Source organism: Grampus griseus (genome assembly GCF_964374135.1).
Source record: "Grampus griseus genome assembly, chromosome: 9".
Classification (NCBI taxonomy): domain Eukaryota; kingdom Metazoa; phylum Chordata; class Mammalia; order Artiodactyla; family Delphinidae; genus Grampus; species Grampus griseus.
Genome location: NC_139003.1, coordinates 79,702,369 through 79,725,990, shown reverse-complemented (window position 1 = coordinate 79,725,990; position 23,622 = coordinate 79,702,369). Strand labels below are relative to the sequence as shown.

Below are 23,622 nucleotides of genomic sequence, written 5' to 3'. Positions count from 1 at the left end.
TTCTAATTGTTACCATTTAATGAGTACCTATTCTCTAAAGCGCATGGGTGGAGAGTCATGCAAATAATATCATGTTCGTATATTGTATTGTCTTCTGAGAAGTTCAATTTCAAACTGCTTTTCATATTGGATCATTCTTTCCAGTACCACAACTTTAATTATTTAGAGACAAAAATCATTTATTGTTCTAGAATATTATTGGACATCTGAGATTCATTTCTTACTTCAGCTTTCCATTTCTTTAAAGACATAAAAACGTTGCTTAATACTAATGACTGTTTTGCAATCTGTAAGCTGTTATAATTCTTACTTGGTGATCTAAAAGAGTAAAGACCCAAGTCAGTTATTTAATTTCAGTAAAATGTTGTCTATAAAACATTAGTATGTATTACGGGTTCATTTGCTTTTTGTGTTATGATCATCCAATACCAATTCTGTTCTTGATTTCATGTCTAAGCAGCAAAAAAGTGAACTGTGGCTTCTCTATATAGTAACTTTATACAGAGTCTTGGGAAAGAAACTGATTTGATCCCTATGTCAAATTCTAAAAGCTCCAGCCCTTGTGCTGAATAGTCCCTAGAGGAGGTACTTCCATAATACCTACAGGAAATCAATCTTAACCTGTCCTGTGGTTTTAAAAAACATTACTTGGTGGGGCCACATCTTAGGATATTTTCATTCAGAGACTGACATTTTAAAAAACAAAAACAGACACAAATAGCTGTGTCATTGTGCTGTTTTGTCACATGGACTCTAAAAACCAATGCAGATGTGTGCTATGCATTCCTGTCAGGGCAGGTCTGAATGTAAATAAGTTAGGAAGTTTTTAATATACCAGAAATAAAGGTTTCATCCCACTGGAAATTCTTGTCAATTATAAAAATGTGATTACTTTATCTGAGTTTTAGGGACAAATTATACTTCAAAGGTGTCGCCTCTTGCTACTTATAGCATATGATGCCACAATGGTACACAGCTCTTGTTAAAAGGAAAATGTGTTGAGAAAATAAATGTAGTGATTATTTCAAGGTAGTATACTCATTATTTTCATACATTTGAAAATTTAGGTAAGAGGATAAAGAGTATACTCTATTTAATCTACTATGTCACATAAAATGCTCCATTTTCCTGATTTAAAATAATGTTTGATAAACCTATAAGCAGTGATAACCCACTCACTACTAAAAGCAAACAGAAGGCAATAGCGTCAGTCTAAGAGAAAAAGGACCTTACGTTGAGAGACTCATTGGCTAGTTCAAATTCGTGTTTTGCTTAAATTTGCATCCTGATTCAGTTAAACGTAGTATCTTTTTTTTTTTGGCCGCGCCCTGCAGCTTGTGGGATCTTAGTTCCCCAACGAGAGATGGAACCCAGGGCCCTGTCAGTGAAAGCGAGGAGTCCTAACCACTGGACCGCCAGGGAATTCTCTAAACCTATTCTCTTTAGTCAGTACTATCCTGTAATTATTTTTAACATGATGTTGCTACACGTGGTCACTTGGTTACATGACTGATTTGTGTTTTGAAGAAGATTATAAGGCCAAGCTTAATTTTTTTTGACTTTACACTTTGTCACCAAAATTAATTTGGAAACTGATGTTACTATCATATCAAACAATTATAACAGCATTCACTTATGCATCTATTCTGTATATCTCTAGTCTATTTATAGCTATGGATTACATATACTCTTGGGAAATTATACGTGCAAGGCTTATTTGATCAGGAACTCATACTCGAGTAGAAGAAAGATGACATGGGTTAAAAATAAGTATAATATGCAGGGGAAAAATTAAGGAAGATGGAATGGATTTAAAAGGATTATCTGATGAATCCATTTAGAACATAAGGAATTTGATAAATTGTAAAGCACACAAGAGTATTTTTTCACCAATTAGAAATACTGAATTGGTGGTCTCATATGTGTGTCTCTTCTTTCTGCAGCCCTAGAACCAAAATTAGACCACCAACAAATTCAGCAAGTAGAGGAAATTATAAAATCAAAAAGGACTGAAAGGGAAAAAACACTATAGTAGCATCAAAATTTTGTATTTCTTTAAACATATAAAATTAAATTTTGTTTATTAAGAGAAAAGACAAGAAAAGGCAGAGGCTAGGGTAAAATCCAAAGTAGGAAGGAGAAAAGTAAAATTGATCAAATTTTGACAAAGTGGAGAAAGTAAAAATGAATTTTCAAGAAAGTTCATTCAGGACAATATAGGCCATCATCATTATCACATCATCATTAATTATAGACACAATTACTAGAAAAATTTTCTTCACAAAAGACAATTTGGGAAATACTCTATAACCACATAAGATGATGTAAAAACCTGTGGTTCACAATTTTTTTTGCCTTTTTTATCAAAAATAATCCCAAAGATTTTTGTATCACTGTTCAGGAGCCTAACTTAAGAAGTATTATATTTCTGGGTCCAAAGAAATGTATCTCCACTCTTAGTTCCTCAATAGCCTCGATACTATTAGACACAACATTATTAAATAGTCATAATGTTCCTAGTTCAGCAGCAATCTGGAGAATTAAGCAAGATTTCTTAAATTCTATTAAAATTCAATGCATAATATATCACTGCCATATATGACTTTTACTAGCTGAAAACTCTTTCTATAATAGTTACAGTTGTGACACACATGACTATTCATATTTTGCCTTAAGGTTAAATATAAAGTGAGTTACAGTTTTATCTTTGAAGCATTGCCTTATAAAGACAGTGAGACAATCAGAAAATGAATATATATTATATATAATGTACTGTATATTACATATATAAACTGAAGGCATTTCTATTATATTACTGAGTTTATTACATAGAAAAATAGAAAACATAGATCTTATGGAGGCTTTTTTAAAAACATACTAGTCATTATTATGGATGCTCTCAGGCCATTTCCATTTGTTTTTCTGTGTTTTAAAATATATTTTATTCTCAGTATACTGTAAGTATCTCCTAATGGTATAAACATATTAAAAGTTTACATTTCATCTATATTATTATTAAATGTTTTAAATAAATTCAGAAGAGTCTATACTATGAGACCAATCACATTTTTTAGTACTTTAATGTTAATATCCAGGATATCAAAATTCATCTCCAAGTAGGAACAATTCTGATAAAGTGTATAAAAATAACTCCATGTTGATCATAACGTATTAGAATATATCCAGTTGCCAGCTAGTACACGTTAATAATGTATTTATTTTAACATCAAATCACCAGGGCTTCAAAACAACACTCCAAAAATCCATTAATCTTAAGAGCAGAGTAGGAAATGAAGGCAGTAAAAACCCCCCAAAACGGATGCTGCTGTGCTACTCAGCATTTTTCGATCAATAAGTAATTTTCTTTATATAACATTTCAGCTGTAACTATAGCAACAATACCATTAAGGAAAATCTCAGAACTTCAGGCCCGTCTATTTATTTTTCTAAAAATCTTTTCTGAAGCATGATAATAAGACCTGCAGCAGGTTTAAAATCTGCCATTAGACTATAAATGGTAGAGAAGTGATGGTCCCAAAACCTACACAAGCATTCATATTTGTGTCTGAGAAATCTTAATAGTATCTTAACATGAATTTTCATTAAAAGACCAACTGGACTGATTTGGAAGCTCATATACTTTCCATCAACAGAAGTATTTAAGTAGAGACTGGGTGGCCCCTACTTAAAATTCTGTAAAGGAAAACCAAGCAATCAAGGGGACTGGTACTATAATACCATTGAGTTTCCTGCCTACCATGAAGCTTTTGGGTCAACAATAAATATTTTACACACATTTTTGTCTGTTTATTTGCTTATCATTCAGAATGTTATTTTTTTTTTAAGCTAAGAAATACTTACACTAATAATCTGCTTAGATGTCACTGTTTTACTTACTGACACATTCAAAAACTGGGAAGCAATGTTATCTGCAACTTGTCACTTGTATCTATGCCCCCTATAGTCTCGGCATTAGTGTTGTTCTATTTCTCTAAGGCCCACACACTCTTCAACTTGACATTCTGAAAATCAGATGTTTTGCTTGTTAAATTCCTAAATTTATTTCCTTTGGTCATTTGTAAAAGGGAAAAGGATTGAGTTCACAGTTGACACACTTTTTTTTTTTTCAGATTACACAATTGTTCAGACTACACAATCAGGATATTAAAAATCTGTGATCATTTATGAGACTACATTTTACAAGTGAATGCAGTAATGTGTTTGTGATACTTCTATTACTGTGTCCCTCCTAAAACTGAATGGGATTATTTTTGTTCCTTTTATAATCATTGAAACAAGAATAACTCATATCCAATATATGTAATTGACTGACTGAGGCTCTTCCTTATTTACTTCATATGTAGATGTAAGAATTCTATTAGAGTATATTAGAACATTAACATTGATATGAAAACTAAGAAAAAACCAAGTAGGCAATTTAAACATCAATTTCCAGTGGAGTTAGTGAATGTGAAGGGTAACATATCAATAAGGAAACCTAACAGAATATTCGTACTTTTAGGAACCTGCACTGGGGTTATCATTCTTAGGTCTAAATTGATCATTGGTCATGTCCCTATTCATCTCTTCTTTTATGTTTATTTCTGTAAGACCTCCAAACCCTTATCTATCACATGAAGTCTGTTTCACTCATTTGATGTAAGTTTCTATATAACATGTGTTTCTGCATAATGTAAAACTACATAAACATTTCCATAAATAGCAAGATGCCAACTAAATATACATGCCATCATGTATATTACAACAGGGTTAATATTACTGCATACTGCTGATTGACATTTTTCTACGTCCATTTTTCTTTGAAGAAAACCAGGATCATTTTTCTAGTCACTTTCTCATCACAACTAATAAGTATTTTCCTAAACTAAGAAAGTAAACTCTGGGGCTTCCCTGGTGACGCAGCAGTTAAGAATCCGCCTTCCAATGCAGGGGACACGGGTTAGAGCCCTGGTCCGGGAAGATCCCACATGCCGTGGAGCAACTAAGCCGTGCGCCACAACTACTGAGTCTGCGCTCTAGAGCCCGTGAGCCACAACTACTGAGCCCGTTGTTCCACAACTACTGAAGCCCGCGCGCCTGGAGCCCGCGCTCCTCAACAAGAGAAGCCACCGCAATGAGAGGCCCTCGCACCGCAACAAAGAGTAGCTCCCGCTCGCTGCAACTAGAGAAAGCCTACGTGCAGCAATGAAGACCCAACGCAGCCAAAAATAAATAAATAAATAAAATAAATTTACCAAAAAAAAAAAGTAAACTGTTTGATGTTTTAAATACCATTACATAAATAATATATAAATACACACAAGCATTCATTAAAATACTTCTGAATAATTACATTAACACAATTTTGACAGAATTTGTTGAGGAAAATCAGGGGCTTAGTTTTCTTTTGGAAATATAGATACCTGAAAATGAATACTTATATTTATGTAAATATGTATATTTATTTGCATGGATGAGAACTAAATAGGGTTAATTTCCCTATAATGTCTTCTTTCCTTCTTTCCTTTCTACCTTCTTTCCTCCCACCCTCTCTCCCCTCCTTCCTCTCTCTCTTTCTATCTGGATAGAGGGCAGCAGGAACAGAGAACAGCTCACTAAAACTGTTTTGACTAAGTAATCTACCTGATTTGGGTTCAGTCAGAAGCACTATGATAACTGATCGCCTACCAGTGTGTATAAAGGACAACTCCAAGGACACAGATGATTTCTCACTGGTAACCTATGATGCACTAAACTTAAGGGTAATCATATGTACTTATTATGTTGACCTTAGCTAACTTGGCTCTAAGCAAAAATTGAAGTCTCAAAGGTAAGATATCTGTGGATTCACATTTCTATTTGTGATTAATTGTTCTAGTGTACTACACTTTGGGCTGATATTTATATAAGTTTAACATAAAAAATAAGCAACAGTTTAAAAATGTATTGTTTATGTTATATGAATATCAACTTCAAGTTTTTATATAATCAGTTCTCATCCCTCTGCTTTTATAGACTTGTATTTTATTATCTCCTATTACATGAGGTATATATTTTGCATGCGTGAATAATTACATCAAAGAAAAAATACCTTTTTAGTCTTAGTCACTAGTCAGCACTTCAGGCAATGTGTGACTGAATTTTAAAATAAGATTTATTCTGAAGATTTTAATACACTTCATCACAGATGTTAAAATTACGAAGTTATATGCATTTGGAAGACAGATTATTTAAAGCACATTACAGCTGAATAAAATTTACCGAACATTTTACAGGATAAATAAAAACCAATCCCAATTTTAAATTTAAGCATCATTGTGAATATAATATTCAAAGACAGAATAATCTCACAGACTAGGGAGCCTGAAGTATATCGGAAAGGGGCTTGCACAACTGGATGATAGAGAATGAATGCAAGGTGACTGGGGAGACTGGCTGGGTGTTAAGCCCTCCTACAACGCAGTAGAACGTGGTGCAGTACTGGAGGTTCTTTGTACCTGGAAGAATCAATGTGTTGATTCGGCAAGGTGTAAACTTGTCTAAGCTGAACTATGCTTCCTAGGATTCCCTTCCCTAAACGTTTCCCATTATAGTTTAGCCCCAGAGACCTTCTGTGTGAGATGTGGAGGCCAGAAGTGAAGCAGCAGCCACCTTACTCTTTGGATGCTCAGACAGTTTGGGTACAATCCCCAGGTGCTGTTGAAGTTCATCCATACTGTTGCTTACTGTTTGGCTTCGGGCAGCAGGCAGGCGTGCAGCTGCTCTACTTTCCTCTGAATTCTCCTTCAGCATCTTCATCAGCTTTTAGGCTGGAGGCAGTGAAAACAGACACGTGTTCTGGTCCGTCCCCATGGCTTCCAGCTTGTCCTTGCTCTCAACTACTCTAAATTCATCGTCCTTCCCTCTACCAGCCCTTTGGACTGCAAGCTCCAGAGGGCCTTTCAGCACCTTCCCTGCTCCCACCAATGTGTAAGGACAAATTCCTAAAATAAATCCCTGTTATATACATTCTATACTTGCTAATAGTTTTGCTTTTCTAATTAAAGTCGACGTGATACAGTCACGCTGAGTCTGTCGTTATTCAAGATATGATGACTTTTTATCATGAATGTTGGTGTATGTTCAAAGTAATTATGATAGACTATTTCTGATTTTAAGTTGCATGGCAAAGAAAGTACACTTCACTGGAATTCAACAGAAATAGTGACTGTCTTTTGAGTCTGTCAGTGTGACATGCATAAATGAGTCATTTGAAAGGTTTTACTTTTTAAAACTGTTATGGTAAAATATTAAAAACAGTCATCAAAAATAATTTGTGACATACACATACAATAAAAAAATTTTAAAGGGTTGAACACCCATGTACCCACTATCCACTTAAGAAACAGAACACTGTCAATATCATTAGAGACAACCAGGTGCCCTCTGCAATACCATCCTAGTCTATACTCACCACCAAAAACTGCTATATTAACTGCTGTATCATTAGACCTTTGTTTTTTGTTGTGGTTTTAACATTATACATATACTTTTAATATACTGTTTGCTTCTGGACATTTAAAAACTATATATAAATAGTTTTGTGCTATTCTTATTTTTTCTTTTTATTCTTTTCAGTGAACACTATCTTGGTACAAAAATCATCTATGAAGTAAGTGTGGAGCATAAAGAATAACTTTAGGGCTTCCCTGGTGGCGCAGTGGTTGAGAGTCCACCTGCCGATGTAGGGGACACGGGTTCATGCCCCGGTCCAGGAAGATCCCACATGCCGCGGAGCGGCTGTGCCCGTGAGCCATGGCCGCTGGGCCTGCGCGTCCAGAGCCTGTGCTCCACAACGGGAAAGGCCACAACAGGGAGAGGACTGCGTACCGCAAAAAAAAAAAAAAAAAAAAAGAAAGAAAAACTTTATAGTGAACACCTGCGAGCCACTGATCCAATTAAAGAAATAGAACATTATCATTATATTTAAAGCGTCTTTCAGACTCACTCCTTTATCTTCTCCTTTGAGTTAATTACTATCCTAACTTTTGTGTCTATAGTTATGACATTTTGGGGTATATTTTTACCCTATGTGTTTGGATCCCTAATAATATACTGTTTGCTATTGACAATTTTGAAAGATGGTCACTACATTTCTTTTTTATTTTGATTCCCTATGATTTTAGAGTTAAAATTAAAGTGTCATCTATCTATCTATTTATCTATCTCTTTCAAAATCAAAGTATTTCCTCAAATCCAAGCTATGGTGCCATTAGCAAGTATTGATGATGATAAACATTATGTATAAGACCATAGCTAGATGTAGGCATTGTTACAAACTAGAGAGTGCATGACTTACCTGAACTCATTTAACTACATTTTTTAAAATATTAGAGACCCAACAAAACACATCTGTGTCAAACTCAGGTTAGGAGCTACCAGTGTACACTCCCTTCACTGTAAGGTCTTCACCAAGTTTTTAATTAAAAACTTGGTGAAGACCTTACAATCTGAGTTATCTCAGATTACTCAATTATTAAGAGGCTAATTTTTAAGAGAGACAGTATGATTATTCAAATATTAAAAAATATGGATAGAGTTTAACTGCAGGGCAAGAATAGAGACGCACATGTAGAGAAAAAACGTGTGGGATGAATGGGGAGTGCGGGATTGACATATATACACTACCATGTGTAAAACAGATAGCTACTGAGAACCTGCTATATAGCACAAAGAGCTCAACTTGGTGCTCTGTGGTGACCTAGATGGGTGGGATGGGGGGGGCAGGGAGGTCCAAGAGGGAGGAGTACATGTATACATATAGCTGATTCACTTCGTTGTACAGCAGAAACTGACACAACATTGTAAAGCAACTATACCCCAAGTAAAAAGATTCTGAATACTCAATTTTTAAACAGCTTTTACTTTACACTTAATAACGAACCAATACTGAGAAATCTCAGTGAGACTCTGAAGCAGTGTTATTAAATTCATTCATAGGGTATTTATCACATTTGCTATAATATGCATTTTATTCTGAGTATTAAATGTTTGATCTTTGCTCTTAGAACCAAAGTGATTATATAAGAACCAACAAAAACACAATAAATATATATTCATAAATTACGTGTAAATAATACATACTATAGTATACTATAATATAAATTCATATATATACCTCCTCATTCAGTCAAATGATGTAATTAAGGTAAAAATGATAAAATCAGGATTCGGAAGGTAGCAACCAAATTGGTCAAGTCAAGCAAACCTAAATGCAGTAGAATTTACTGTGGGCTCTATGACAGGCCAGACAGATTCAGAAAACAGAAAAAATGGACCAAAGCTTAAAGGACAGGACACACACACAATGTACATCCTTCTTAGCTGGAATATTACAAAAAAGTAGATAGCTACATGGATAATGAAAACAATATATAATTCATAATTCATATATGGAAGACAATTATCCATTATATAGCCTAGGCTAAAATTAGTAGGAATAAAGAAAAAATATCAAATTCAAGTAAACATTTAAGAAGGACTTTGTTCCTCAATATGGTATGACCAGAAGCATCTGTTTTAAAGCTAGTCATTTCTTTAAGTTGTTCTTCTTCCTGTAGCCATTCATAGACTTTAGATTGAAGTCTCTTATACTGACCCTGAAATCCATTTGTATTTTAAAAATATATATACATAAATATACACACATAAATATATTGAAATATTGCTTTTTTATAGGATTACCTGTTCATGGAAAATTTTTGAACACTTTGAAACAATCACTGACCATTAAATTCAATATTCTGATTCCACTAAATATTTTTTAAGAATGTAATTTTTAGTGATGATGCAATGACCAATTGTGTGGATGGATTTTAATTTATTTAATGATCTCTCTATTAGAGGAATATTTAAAATACGACAATGCAAATGTAAGTCAGAATGTCAATGCAAGGATGCAGAGAGTGGTTTAAAGTAGCTTGTTTAATTTCATATATAAAATATTATTCATTTGCTTCACTATCTGGTACTCAACACTATGCCAATAATGTGTATTATATATTCAAGACATTCATGGTTCAATCTTTTGTTTAGTATTATATTGCTGCCAGCAAATAGGCAGATGTAGCCCGTCTAAGCCTGAAGACTCATTAGTTACTCGTGGAATCTAAGAAAGAAGAGATATTTCAAGTAGGTTTAACTTCCACATGTGTTGCTTGTCTCTGGTCTTAGAGCCAGTAAGGATGGGATGTGGTGATGAGGGATTGAGATTGGCAGACTAGACAGTATGAAAAGTCAAACTGGCAAAGATATTATTAAATATTAGGTATCAAAAACACTACCATTATCCTGTTCATTTGTGCATTGCATATGCTACCAATTGTAGAACTATACTATAGTTTAATGGATACATAATAACAAAAAGTAAATACCAGCTTTTTAATAACCAGGTATTAAATAAAGGGTATAAATTCAATTGATGTTTTTCTTTTTTTTTTTACTGCTAAAGAACAAGCGAATTTACTGATGGATCCTACCAGATTCCAGGTCTTAGCCTCACAACCAGCATCGACTAGAAAGACCACTGAAATAATCTGAGGACTGAGCCCAGTCTGTATACCTTAGCTATCTCGAGGAGCCTACAACACCCCCGTCAATTCTTGCTATCTAGACTCTCATTCTCCATCTCATCAAATTTGCTCAGTGTTTCCCAGACAATGAGAATGTGACAACAGGGATGAGCCAGGGCGAAGGGAGGGGCAGACAAAGAAAAAAGGGAAAAGGTCTCACCAGAAACACATGGGATGTTTAGTTTTCACACCTATTCATATTGCTGTCAGGATCAATGTCAGAGTGGTGTCGTCAGGAACATGTGGTGTTCTAAAGCCCTTCGAACATACCAGAGGCAGAACTGCTCTAAGGGGAAGTTAGCGGTGAGCCTCACTGCCTAAAATGTTCAGCTGAATCAAATGAACATTTCTGAGTCAGAAAGTGGCATGATTGAGTATGTCATCTTGGAAAGAATCTGGTAAATCTACCCTGAAAAAAAACAAGAACAACACTGCTTTCTGAGTCTTTAAGTATGCATAGTGCTCTTGGCTAAAAAAAGAACTATAAGACAGAATTCTCATTTTTAACAGATAACTGATTTCCATTTAGCATGTAACTTCCTCCCTAGGCTATATGCATTTATTTGAAGAGGACAAGTTTTCCCTGAAGGAACGACAGTGCAAGGCAGAGATTACAAGCTTGCACAGATGACTAGGGTGGCAACAGAAGAAACTGAATGAGGGAACTGACAAAGTAAAGAAAAACTATTCTAATTTACAAGTATCCTAATGATTTAAAAATGGAAGGAACACAAGTTTGGGGAGCCAGTCAGTACGCCTAACTCTTTTAATCCTTGTAACAAACCTAGGAAAGAGTTTCTTTAAATATGTTCGTTATACAGATGAAGAAATTGAAGCACAGAAAGAAGTAATATCCTTCTCAATATCTAAAGCTAGAAGTGGCAGATGTCAGAGATGAGGCCATAGCTGTAGATTTCGATCTTAAAAAATATAAGGGATACTTAAACCAGAGTTAGAGGTGGGATTTCCCAGGGATGATGTGGAAAAGAAGAAAACAGAGGGCAGATTCTTGGAGAAGAGCTCCATTTAGACAAGAAGAAAAAACAGCAAAGCATACTAAAACAGGATCATACAAGAAAGTGGGAGGAAAACCAGCAGTGTTTAGTAAACTCAAGCAAAGAAAGGTAAGGACTTCAAGGAAGTGATAGGCAACACTGCCAAGTATTGCACTGAGGTTAAATAACATAGATCTCAAAAAGGTTGGCAGACATGTCTTTTTTTATCATTGAACCAAGTACCCTATTTATATATAAACATATATATATAGATTTCTTAATTGTTTGCTTTGTTCCTCTCATCTTTGCAATAATTGTTTTGATTTTTCTCAAGTGGTCAGCATAACTGACTGTGAACAATTGTTTTACCAGTGATTAAATATGTACTTCTACCTGAAAACAGTGAGTTATGATGTATATTGCATTGTTTCATGTTTATGTGATAAGTTTAAGAATTTAAAAACACAAATGAAAAAACTCTAGAATTAAATTCACGTTCTAAGTTAGAATATTTCTTTAAACAACATTAGATTTTGAAGTAGAAATGTATTTGTGGGTATCATTTTTTCCTTATAGAGCATTAAATAATTAGACTTTATGTGAACTAGTTACCACAGAATGAAACTCAATACTTCTTCCTTTCTTCTCTCCCAGTTTTTAAAATGGAAAAATTGGTTAAGATGTAAATATAAGAATATTCTATATGTTTTGTATATTAATGCATTCACTGAAACTACTGTGATAACCTTTATTCCTGGAGAAGTTACTGAGCTATCATACTGTATAATTCATTCAATTAATTTCTCATTCCACATATTTTCACCAGATACTATTGGGCTCTGTCAAGATAGAGATTAAACACACAGTTATTTAATAGGATGAGCCCAAGGTCTAGCAGAAAAAAACCCCACAAACTTACTATCCTTATGATAAATGTCAGTAGAAAGTGCTCTGAAAGCACGATAAAGATGCAACTAATGTAGAATAGAAGACAATGAGAGTCAGGGAAGGCTTTTCAGAAGAAGTGACAACTGGGATCAACTGTGAAGAACTAGTGTTAGCCAGACAAAGGAGAGCATGCTAGGCTGAGGGGCAAGTTTGACAGGGAATTTATTATGACCAAAGGGAAATGTGCATGGAAAAGGAGAGTGACTAAAACACAGCAAATTCTCAATAAATGGGAGTTTTGCTTTCCTGCATTTCCATAAATTGTTTTATACCATATTATATGTCTTATACCCATATTATAGGTACCCCTTTGCATTGAAGACCAAGCTAAAAAAATATTTCAAACTTCAGGTATTAAAGCTTCATTGATTTTTTTAGAAGGAAAGAAAAACTTGATATTTAGCTTTAAATGTATGTTATATAATTATTAAAGTGGACTGGCTATTTAGCATTGAGATCCATATTATAAAAGTAATACTAACCAATATATAGCTTCCCATAAATTAAGGCACACAACATTTTGGTTGTGTTTTAATACTACTGATATACTGATACAATCTATGCTAAATAAAAAATTTTGTATATTTTGGAGATTAATCCTTTGCCAGTTGCTTCATTTGCAAATATTTTCTCCCATTCTGAGGGTTGTCTTTTCTTCTTGTTTATGGTTTCCTTTACTGTGCAAAAGCTTTTAAGTTTCACTAGGTCCCATTTATTTATTTTTGTTTTTATTTCCATTTCTCTAGGGAGTGGGTCAAAAAGGATCTTGCTGTGATTTATGTCAAAGAGAGGTCTTCCTATAGGGTCAGGACAGGAATAAAGACGCAGACACAGAGAATGGACTTGAGGACACAGGGAGGGGGAAGGGTAAGCTGGGACAAGTGAGAGAGTGGCATTGACATATATACACTACCAAATGTAAAATAGGTAGTGGGAAGCAGCTGCATAGCACAGGGAGATCAGCTCAGTGCTTTGTGACCACCTAGAGGGGTGGGATAGGGAGGGTGGGAGGGAGATGCAAGAGGGAGGGGGTATGGGGATATATGTATACATACAGCTAATTCACTTTGTTATACAGCAGAAACTAACACAACACTGTAAAGCAATTACACTCCAATAAAGATGTTAAAAAATTTTAATGAAATAATAAAATTTTAAATGTAATTTTATTATTTAGGAGACTTTTAAAACCTAATCTTTCTATATTTTCATTTTCTTCCTGCAAAACTAGGACAATCATATTCATACCTATGCTATTTAATTTCCTGATTTAGTCTGGAGAAGAGTGACGTGAAAGTTACTTGGTAATTTATAAGCTGTCTATAAACTTTAGCTGTCCTAAAGTTACTTTTGCTGTTATTTTTAAAACACGCTCTTAAATCAAGTTATACATATTCTTTATTGACATCAGTCTCAGAGAATCTCCTGACTTTTATAAGAAAATATTATTTGTTAATCATAATGTAATTTTATACTCATTTTATACTGTCAATTTTTAAAGGCAATCCTAAAACTACTAAACTATATATGAAATGTAAATAGGACTTTGTCTAGTTTTTAAAACTATCTTTCTATAACAGTCGACAGAAGAATAGGACTTAAAAAAGATATCTCTATATATTCTCACTGGTTTTACAGAATTAAATATATTTCATATCAGTAATATTCTAGCTCATATTTAGCTTATTAAATGCTTATTTCACATTCTGTTTGATTCTATTTGATTTCTTAGAAATTAGGATTAGGAAAAAGAAATGCTATATATATTAACATTTTGCTAAATAATATATAACATATCATTAGCATAAATACTGAAGATCTAACTAAACACTAAATTTTAGTACACGGTGCCAAACTTTCAAATATATATTTACATTAGCATACATACATATTATGTAATTATTTAAAACAACTATAGTTAATAAAATGTAATTTACATTGCAAGTGTGAATGAGGTCTTGGGCAAAAGAGCAAACTGAAGGAAACAGTACTGCTAAAGATATAATCAATCCTTATTTCAGAAGAATCATTTTTCCAAATGCCTTTGGGTAATATGTTCTTTTAGTTTCTGCATAAAAAGTCAAGGTAACCTTACCTCATTAGTCAGAAAAACAGCTAAAGATGATATCTGCCTAGACTGAATAGGACTACTTTAAAACACAAATCTATTTTAGCAGCTACTAGGAAAATAAAATTTAAAAAACTGACACCTTGAGATTAAGCACGTTTCAGTTTCATTTGGTGTTCTATAACGATTTAGGTACGTGAAAAAAGAAAGTTTTTCTAATAATCGCTCAACATCTACAATCATGATATATATTTATGACTATAACAAATATAAAACATTTAGTTGTGTGAAGAAATTAATCTCAGTACTAACACTACCTCAGGCCATATCAAAGGTTGATTTTCTAACATGAAAATTTCCTTTCTCTTTCTGAGGGTTACTTAATTTTGTGGTGTCCTTTTCAAATATTACGATTCCAAGAAATATATTTGTTTTACTCATTTAATCAATATCTCTCATTAACTATTATTATCTTGAACAAAACAGACTTTAATTCTCTTATGGTAATGTCAAAACTGTCCATTCTCCTTAATTTATTCCAAATGTGGGGTACAGATGTGTTGCAGAAATCATGAGACAGGTGTGCATTAAAAAACAAAAAAAAAATAAAATCAGTATTGTAGTCAAGGGCTTAGGTATGGAGATCTTGAGCCTAACTCCAGAAACACTGTCAATATTGTAACAACCTTGAACAACAAAAATGCATCATCTACCTACCATGCGGTAAGGTCCCTCCTGTGACCTTAAACCTGTTTGTTTGTTATTTTGTTTTTCCAGCCTGCTACCAAAGTTCTTGCTCACGTAGCTACATTTAGCCCTGTATATTTTCTTCTCTATTTGAATAGAACATAATATTTTGGACCCTTCATCCCTGAGAAAGCTTTCAGTAAGGTCTATGCATGCTTCTTGCTTCATCTGAAGCTGTTCTGGGATGCTAATTATCAGAACAGGTGTTATTTTAAATGATAAATTTACTTATATTTTAATTTGAAAAATATCCTTGAGTAGAAAACGTGTATCAAATTGAAATATTCTTAGAATGTTGTATAAAATCAAGTGTGAAGCTGAAAGTACTTTCTATTGATAAAGTTGGAGGAATATTACAATAATTTATTGTTACCACCTGAACTTTCCTAAACCTGGAGCTTCTCCCTATATAAACTGACTGAAACTATTTAGTCCAACTAATGTTGCTAGGAGACCAGAAATGGATCCTCACAGAGAGCAGTTACTGACCCATTACATAACCGTATGTCCTTAAATGTCCTCGATAAAGGCTGATGGTATAGTGACAAAAGTTCAAATTATGAAAAACAGTTATAATTGTTATGAAAGCAATTGCCTGGAGGTAGAGCAGGTAAGATTACAGTGCCCAGGCAGATGGCTTTCTGATGTTCTGTTTCAGTCCTAGAGTCCATTTAAAAGGATGAGAAAAAGGGCTTCCCCGGTGGTGCAGTGGTTGAGAGTCCACCTGCCGATGCAGGGGACACGGGTTTGTGCCGTGGTCCAGGAGGATCCCACATGCCGCGGAGCGGCTGCGCCCGTGAGCCATGGCCACTGAGCCTGCGCTCCGCAATGGGAGAGGCCCCAACGGTGAGAGGCCCGCGTACTGCAAAAAATGAGAGGCCCGCGTACCCCCCAAAAAAAAAAAAATGATCAGGAAGAGTCAATAGACTGAACATTCTTCAAGCAAACCTCCATGATGTTTATTTTGACCAAGCTTTAGAAAAATCTGACCTGAGGCTAATTCAGCATTATACTGTGTCAAGCCCCTTCAGTGTAGTTATTTCACATAGCCCACTTGTTGAGGAGCCACGTGTTTTAATATTTAGCCAAACTGGGGTTCTAAATGATATACTGGTATCATCTTGTGAATGCTAATTGCTGAACAAGAGCATATGTTCAACAGGCAGTGCTGTGTATCTCTTTGGACTTGCTTTCTGTAGTGTCTACTATCAGATTCATAAAACATCTTAACTAAATATTTGATCAAAATTGTCAATGTATGTGGAAATAAACCAACATGAATCCAAAGCTACACTTATTACTAAGTACTAAAAATATTATAAACCAAATAGGGGAAAAAATAAAAATGTCCTCCATTTTAAGAATGGATAACAGAAGAAAGTTGATCGCTTTTTACTTATTAAAAATATCTTATAGGGCTTCCCTGGTGGCGCAGTGGTTGAGAGTCCGCCTGCCGATGCAGGGGACACGGGTTCATGCCCTGGTCCGGGAAGATCCCACATGCCGCGGAGCGGCTGGGCCTGTGAGCCATGGCCGCTGAGCCTGCGCGTCCGGAGCCTGTGCTCCGCAACGGGAGAGGCCCCAACGGTGAGAGGCCCGCGTATCGCAAAACAAAAGAAAAAAAAATCTTATAATATGCCCAGTACAGTTATTTAAAAAATCATTCTGCATTTTAACCATGTGCTTAAAAATCAGAGATAATAATACTGTTGTCTATCTATTCTCAAGTATACTTTCTACATTTTTGTATGTGTGAATAAACTCTATTAAGTTTAGAAAAGAGTATTCATTTTATGTACATTTGAAAGAGAAATGGTATCAAATACTTAGTCAATGTCCTTATTTTTCATATACTTTTTTATATCACGCCTACCAATACATTATAATTCAGGGCAAGTCATTCTGATGAGACTACATTTTTCTTATAATTACTTAATAAAGTCACAAATTAGGTTACAACTATATTTAAGAAGGATGAAGGAGGAAAAAAACCCATAAGAACTCTACAATTGAGAGGACCACTGGAATCAGAAAAATAGATTATAGGTTGTTTTCCTTTTAAATCGGTCATCAAATTTCATCATAACTTACAAATATTATTGTTTGCACTCTCTGCAAATGGCCTCACTCATATACGATTTGTAGTAGTTTTCTTCTCAAATATAGTATACACAAAATAAACTAGAAATATGCTGTCATAATTAACAAGATATGGCATTTTTTAATAAGTCCAAATATGTTCCCTCTAAAGTAACAAGCCACTTCTTTTCCCATTAAATACTGAACAATATTTGAGTGAGGAGAGCTTCACTGGCACAAAGGAGAATGATTTTCTTAACTCTTTCATATTTCAATTATTCATATAAGTCCTATTTTAATTTAGCTGATTTTCACATTTTACTATTAATATTAAAATTTAGATCTAAACCAGGTATTGTTCTTTAAACAAATGTATAACACAAGATGCTGAATAAAATCCACTCAAACGAGTTAAATTATTTTAGAAACAAAATTTAAAGTACATTTAATTTAAAGTTCAATTTTCTTATGTGTAAAATGCGGCTGGGTTGGTGAAAAACTATGTGTTACTTTTCAAATTTAAAACTTGAATAAACTTCTATAAACACATAATTTAAAGAAATTAATATGGGGATATTCTATCAAATTATTGCAATATTATTTTTGATCACTCAAGAATTTCATTACCTCCAGAAATTTATTTCATTAAATGAACCTGTGATATTTCATAGAGGCAAATGGAAATTGGCAAGGGCAGAGCAAGTCTTCAACAGTAAAAGTTTTCTTACTTTTATATAATGTATAATCTATCTATCTATATATTGCACCAAAAGAGGTAAGCATACAAAAAAAAAAAAACAACAGAAAGGGGTATTCCATTTTACTTAAATCAAACATATTTTACAACTGATGACTCACAGTAGCTAGTAAGCACATTAAATATATGTAATGTGCTGCCCAGTTTAAACTATCAATCAACTTCAACGGATGAAGATCTGAGGATACAAAATTTTGACTGGGTTTTACAAATAGAATTACAGCAAAGTGGCCAATAGTCTAGGATAGATACTATATAAAGTAAAATCTTCATTTTTCTATATACTACTGACTTGACTTTTGGAAAAATAGTCAACTTTCTCAGTTTCTTCATCTCTGAAGTAGAAATAACAGCACCTATCATCTAAGCCTTTTTGGTTAAGAGAGGTAATGCATGCATAGTGTTTTTCAAAGCAACTGGTGATAATATGCCAGACATAATGGTGTGTGCAGGAAAAAACAGTAAAAATTTAGGGTTGAAATATTTGCTTTATATTATTAAGTCTATTATTATATGTCAAGTATTGAACAGAACTCTGCCTAATCAGGTAATACTTCAGAATCAGGTAGTAGCAAATAAAGTACAATTTTAAATAGTGCTCAAGTGTGCTATATTACGCAAGAATTTCATAAGAAAAATTCCTAATTCAAAGAAGGTTGCAGAAATATGTTTTGCATATAGTAAATTTAAATCTATTAGTTCCAACCAACAATCAGCACTGCTTTATATGTTTATATATTTTATATGTTTAAAGATGAAATTAAAAATGGAGAAAATTAACCTGCCTATTGCTCCCCATGGCCTTAGTCCTTCCCACTCACAGACACAGCTGTTCTTCTTAGATATGAAAGGTGGGAGTTAAAAGGGGAAAAACAAAGTAAGATGAGGGTAAACTCATTCAGATGTTATATGCTAATGGTGGCTAACACTGTAAACAGTTTTAAAAAACTTGGAGATAGCGCATTATCAATTACATAAAATTAAATTTAGTAGGTATTAATAATATAACTCTAAGCAAAATGAATGGATTCACACACATACACAAACACATACTATTTATGCACTTTTTCTCTTTGTTATTAAATAATTTATACAACATATAGGTTATTCTGGTCTCTTATCTTACTACTGTTTGTTTCTCAGAAGTTTGAAGGTTGTTTTTAATTATTAACAATTCTGACAGAAGAAGACTAAAGAAACAGCAGAAATGTCTGTTGATATTTTAAAGGCAGTAAATAAGAATTACTGAAAACTTGGAAAATGGAAGAAATATGAAAAAAATCACATGAACTTGTAATTTGTTATATCTCATTCCAATCTATTTTTTTTATTCCAATATTCTTTTCTACATTAATACAGTCGACATCATATACTACTCATTTACTTTATCTGTATCTATCAATCATCTATGCAGGAGGAGTTATATATTCATTTGGTACATATACACTTTTTCCTGCTACTTCCACTTAAGCTTATAATATGAGCACACTCAATGCTATTTATTAATATCTTTGCTTACATCGTTAAAAACAGAAATAGTATTCCACTATGAAAACAAAAATTATTTAACCATTTTCAATTATTACATACTTAAAATATTTCCAGTTTTCACTAAGGAAGCTCTTAAATTGTATTTCTAGGGCCATCACAAATCCATGTGTAACAATGACTTGGATGAGTAGGGTTTTCTTATCAGAGCATTTATTTCTGAATAGGCTGAATTTCTAAAGTACATATAGATCCTCCTAAATTAAAAAATAAAAGCTGGATTATTATTAGCTGCTATCTGGTGAAGGAGTTGTTTTCTTCTTCTTTGTAGAAAGGTAAAAACTTTTAGGGCAAAAAGCAATCCAATGATGTACAGAAACTAAAAAGTAAAATCCTTGGGTTTCCTGATCAATTACCTCTAGTCAAGAAAGGTTCTACCATTTTCTTTAAAGGCAGAAAAATACCAGACTAAAATCAAGTCTATTTCAAAATACCTTAGAGAACTTATTTGTTTCTGTGCTTCTAGATCCTTAAGAGGATATAATTTATTCAAATGATAAGATAGCATTCTTAATAAAAGAAGAAAAAGCCAGTGATTTTTAAGGTACCACGTTTATAAAAATTATCAGATATATATTCTCTGTAGATAGAATGCTGTTAATTTTGAAATTTTTTTTTCTTATAGAATTTCCCCTTTCCCTTTATTTCCATCATATGGTTTATCGTGTATTGAGTGCCATGGGGAAGAGGTAGAACATGGCTAAGAGAATTAGTAGTTACCTAGTAGTCTCTGGATTTGTGTTTCCCCGAAGTTCAATCCATTAAGGAGAATATGTTTGGTGTATCTGCAGCATCATATAGGGAGTACCTCAGATGAGAAAACATTCAAACTTAAGAGTAAAGAATTTCTTTGTGACTATGAAAAGATTTACTAGCCTTGGATGATAAGAAAGATTAAAGGACGTTTATGAAGAATAGTGAAAGGAGATGGCGGGAGAGGGGCCCTAAGTTATGCTTTCTAGGAAAATGCCTAAATAGGTAAGCATGAAGAAATCCTTCCCCAGAGAAGTTGTGGGAGTTGAGGGCAAGACCCAGAAAGTCCATGGATTCTTTGTGTAGGAATATAGGACCACTGAGTGTCAGAGCTTAATATGACCCAGAATTACACCAAAGCAGAGAAACATTTCTGTAACTCCTTTATTGCTTCCTAAACTAATGGAACCATGGGAAAAGGAAAAGAAATGGCTCACTAAATAGTGCAGACCAAGACCACGGACAAGATAGATTTTTCAATATTTACCTTATAGACACATGACTTAACTAACATACAGGTAATTATATTTAAGGTAACCACCCTGCCATGACTCTTTATAAATCTACTGGATCTTGTACACAGTGGGAGCTAGTCTAGGGGGATTCCAAATTGATTCAGATTAAGTTTTCACCAATTTAATGAATGGGGCTCAAAACAGAACCTGAGTTTGCTTACAGACAAATAAATGAGTGTAAGTTTGTTATGTGCACAAGACAGAATGTCAACTGTAATTCATAATTACTACAAACAGAAAAGACTTTTTTGCCCTCTATGATGTCTTTAGAAAGACTTATTTTGCATAAATGGTGTTGTTATTGATTCAATATGCTATCTCCTGAGAGATATCTAAATGTGATTATGCTCTCTGAGAAACATCATTAAACACTGATATAATTATTATCATATAAACTGAGAAAAAATTATTATAAAACACATTATGAAAAGACAACCTACGGAATGGGAGAAAATATTTGCAAACAATGCAATGGACAAGGGCTTGCTTTCCAAAATACACAAACAGCTCATGCAACTCAACAACAAAAAAACAAACAGCCCAATCGAAAAATGGGCAGAAGACCTAAATAGACATTTCTCCAAAGAAGACATACAGATTGCCAACAAATACATGAAAGGATGCTCAACATCACTAATTATTAGAGAAATGCAAATCAAAACTACAATGAGGTACCACCTCACACCAGTCAGAATGGCCATCATTAAAAAGTCTACAAATAACAAATGCTGAAGAGCATGTGGAGAAAAGGGAGCCCTCCTACACTGTTGGTGGGAATATAAGTTGGTGCAGCCACTATGGAAAACAGTAGAGAGGTTCCTCAGAAAAACTAAAAATAGAATTACCATATGATCCAGCAATCCCACTCCTGGGCATATATCCGGACAAAACTCTAATTCAAAAAGATACATGCACCCCTATGTTCATAGCAGCACTATTCACAATAGCCAAGACATGGAAACAACCTAAATGTCCATCAACAGATGAATGGGATAAACATGATGTGGTACATATGTACAATGGAATACTACTCAGCCATAAAAAAGAACGAAATAATACCATTCGCAGCAACACGGATGCAACTGGGGTTATCATACTAAGTATCAGAAAGAGAAAGACAAATACCATATAATATCACTTATATGTGGAATCTAAAATATGATACAAATTAACCTATCTACAAAGGAGAAACAGACTCATGGACATAGAGAACTGTCTTGTGGTTGCCAAGGGGGAGGGGGGTGGGGGGGATAGACTGGGAGTTTGGGGTTAGTAGATGCAAACTATTACATATAAAATGGATGGACTCTAGAAGGTTCTACTGTACAGCACAGGGAACTATATTCAGTATCCTGGGATAAACCATAATGGGAAAGAATATAAAAATGAATGTATATGTTGTGAGAAAACCATAATTAAAAAAGACACATGTACCCTAATGTTCATAGCAGCACTATTTACAATAGCCAGGACATGGAAGCAACCTAAATGTCCACAGAGGAACAGAGGGCTTCCCTGGTGGCACAGTGGTTGAGAGTCTGCCTGCCGATGCAGGGGGCACGGGTTCGTGCCCCGGTCCGGGAAGATCCCACATGCCGCGGAGCAACTGGGCCCGTGAGCCATGGCCGCTGAGCGTGTGCGTCCGGAGCCTGTGCTCCACAACGGGAGAGGCCACAACCGTGAGAGACCTGTGTACCGCAAAAAAAAACCACACACACGCACACACAAAAAAACCAAAAAAAACCCAGAGGGACAGATAAACAAGATGTGGTACATATATACAATGGAATATTACTCAGCCATAAAAAGGAATGAAATTGGGTCATTTGTAGAGACGTGGATGGACCTAGAGAGGGTCATACAGAGTGAAGTAAGTCAGAAAGGGAAAAACAAATATTTTATATTAACGCATATATGTGGAATCTAGAAAAATGGTATAGATGACCTTATTTGCAAAGCAAAAATAGAGACACAGACATAGAGAACAAATGTATGGATACCAAGGGCAAAGGGGTGGGGTGGGAGGAATTGAGAGATTGGGATTGACACATATACACTATTGATGCTATGTATAAAATAGACAACTGATGGGAACATACTGTACAGCACAGGGAACTCTACTTAATGCACTGTGGTGCCCTAAATGGGAGGAAAATACAAAAGGGAGGGGATATATGTACATGTATGGCTGATTCATTTTGCTGTGCAGTAGAAACTAACACAACATTGTAAAGCAATTACACTCCAATAAAAAATTGTTTTGAAATGTATATATATGTATAACTGAGTCACTTTGCTGTACAGCAGAAATTAATACAATATTGAAAATCAAGTATACTTCAATTAATAAAAATTAAAAAAAATAAAAGCACATTATGATAAAACAGGCAAATGAAATCAACACCAAAGATACAGATCCATAACAGTAAAGCAAATTATCAAATGAAGCATTATGAACTATTTCTAAGTTTTTCAAAAATGGTATTAATTTCTTGCTTATTAATTTTAAAATCAGCTACCACTTGCTAGTAGACCAGTAGTAATGTTTAATCCAAGTTCTCCAAAAAGCAGTCATCTACTTTTGTTTCATTTAATTATTCAA

At 34.2% G+C, this 23,622-nt stretch overlaps 1 protein-coding gene across 1 annotated transcript in view; it reads right to left on the bottom strand.

Annotated features, from left to right (window-relative positions):
* The window catches only part of PCLO (piccolo presynaptic cytomatrix protein), a gene marked incomplete at both ends in the record, with an annotated part of 365,582 nt that overhangs the window by 177,044 nt on the left and 164,916 nt on the right, over nt 1–23,622 (bottom strand). The gene's annotated exons all lie outside the window — the stretch shown is intronic.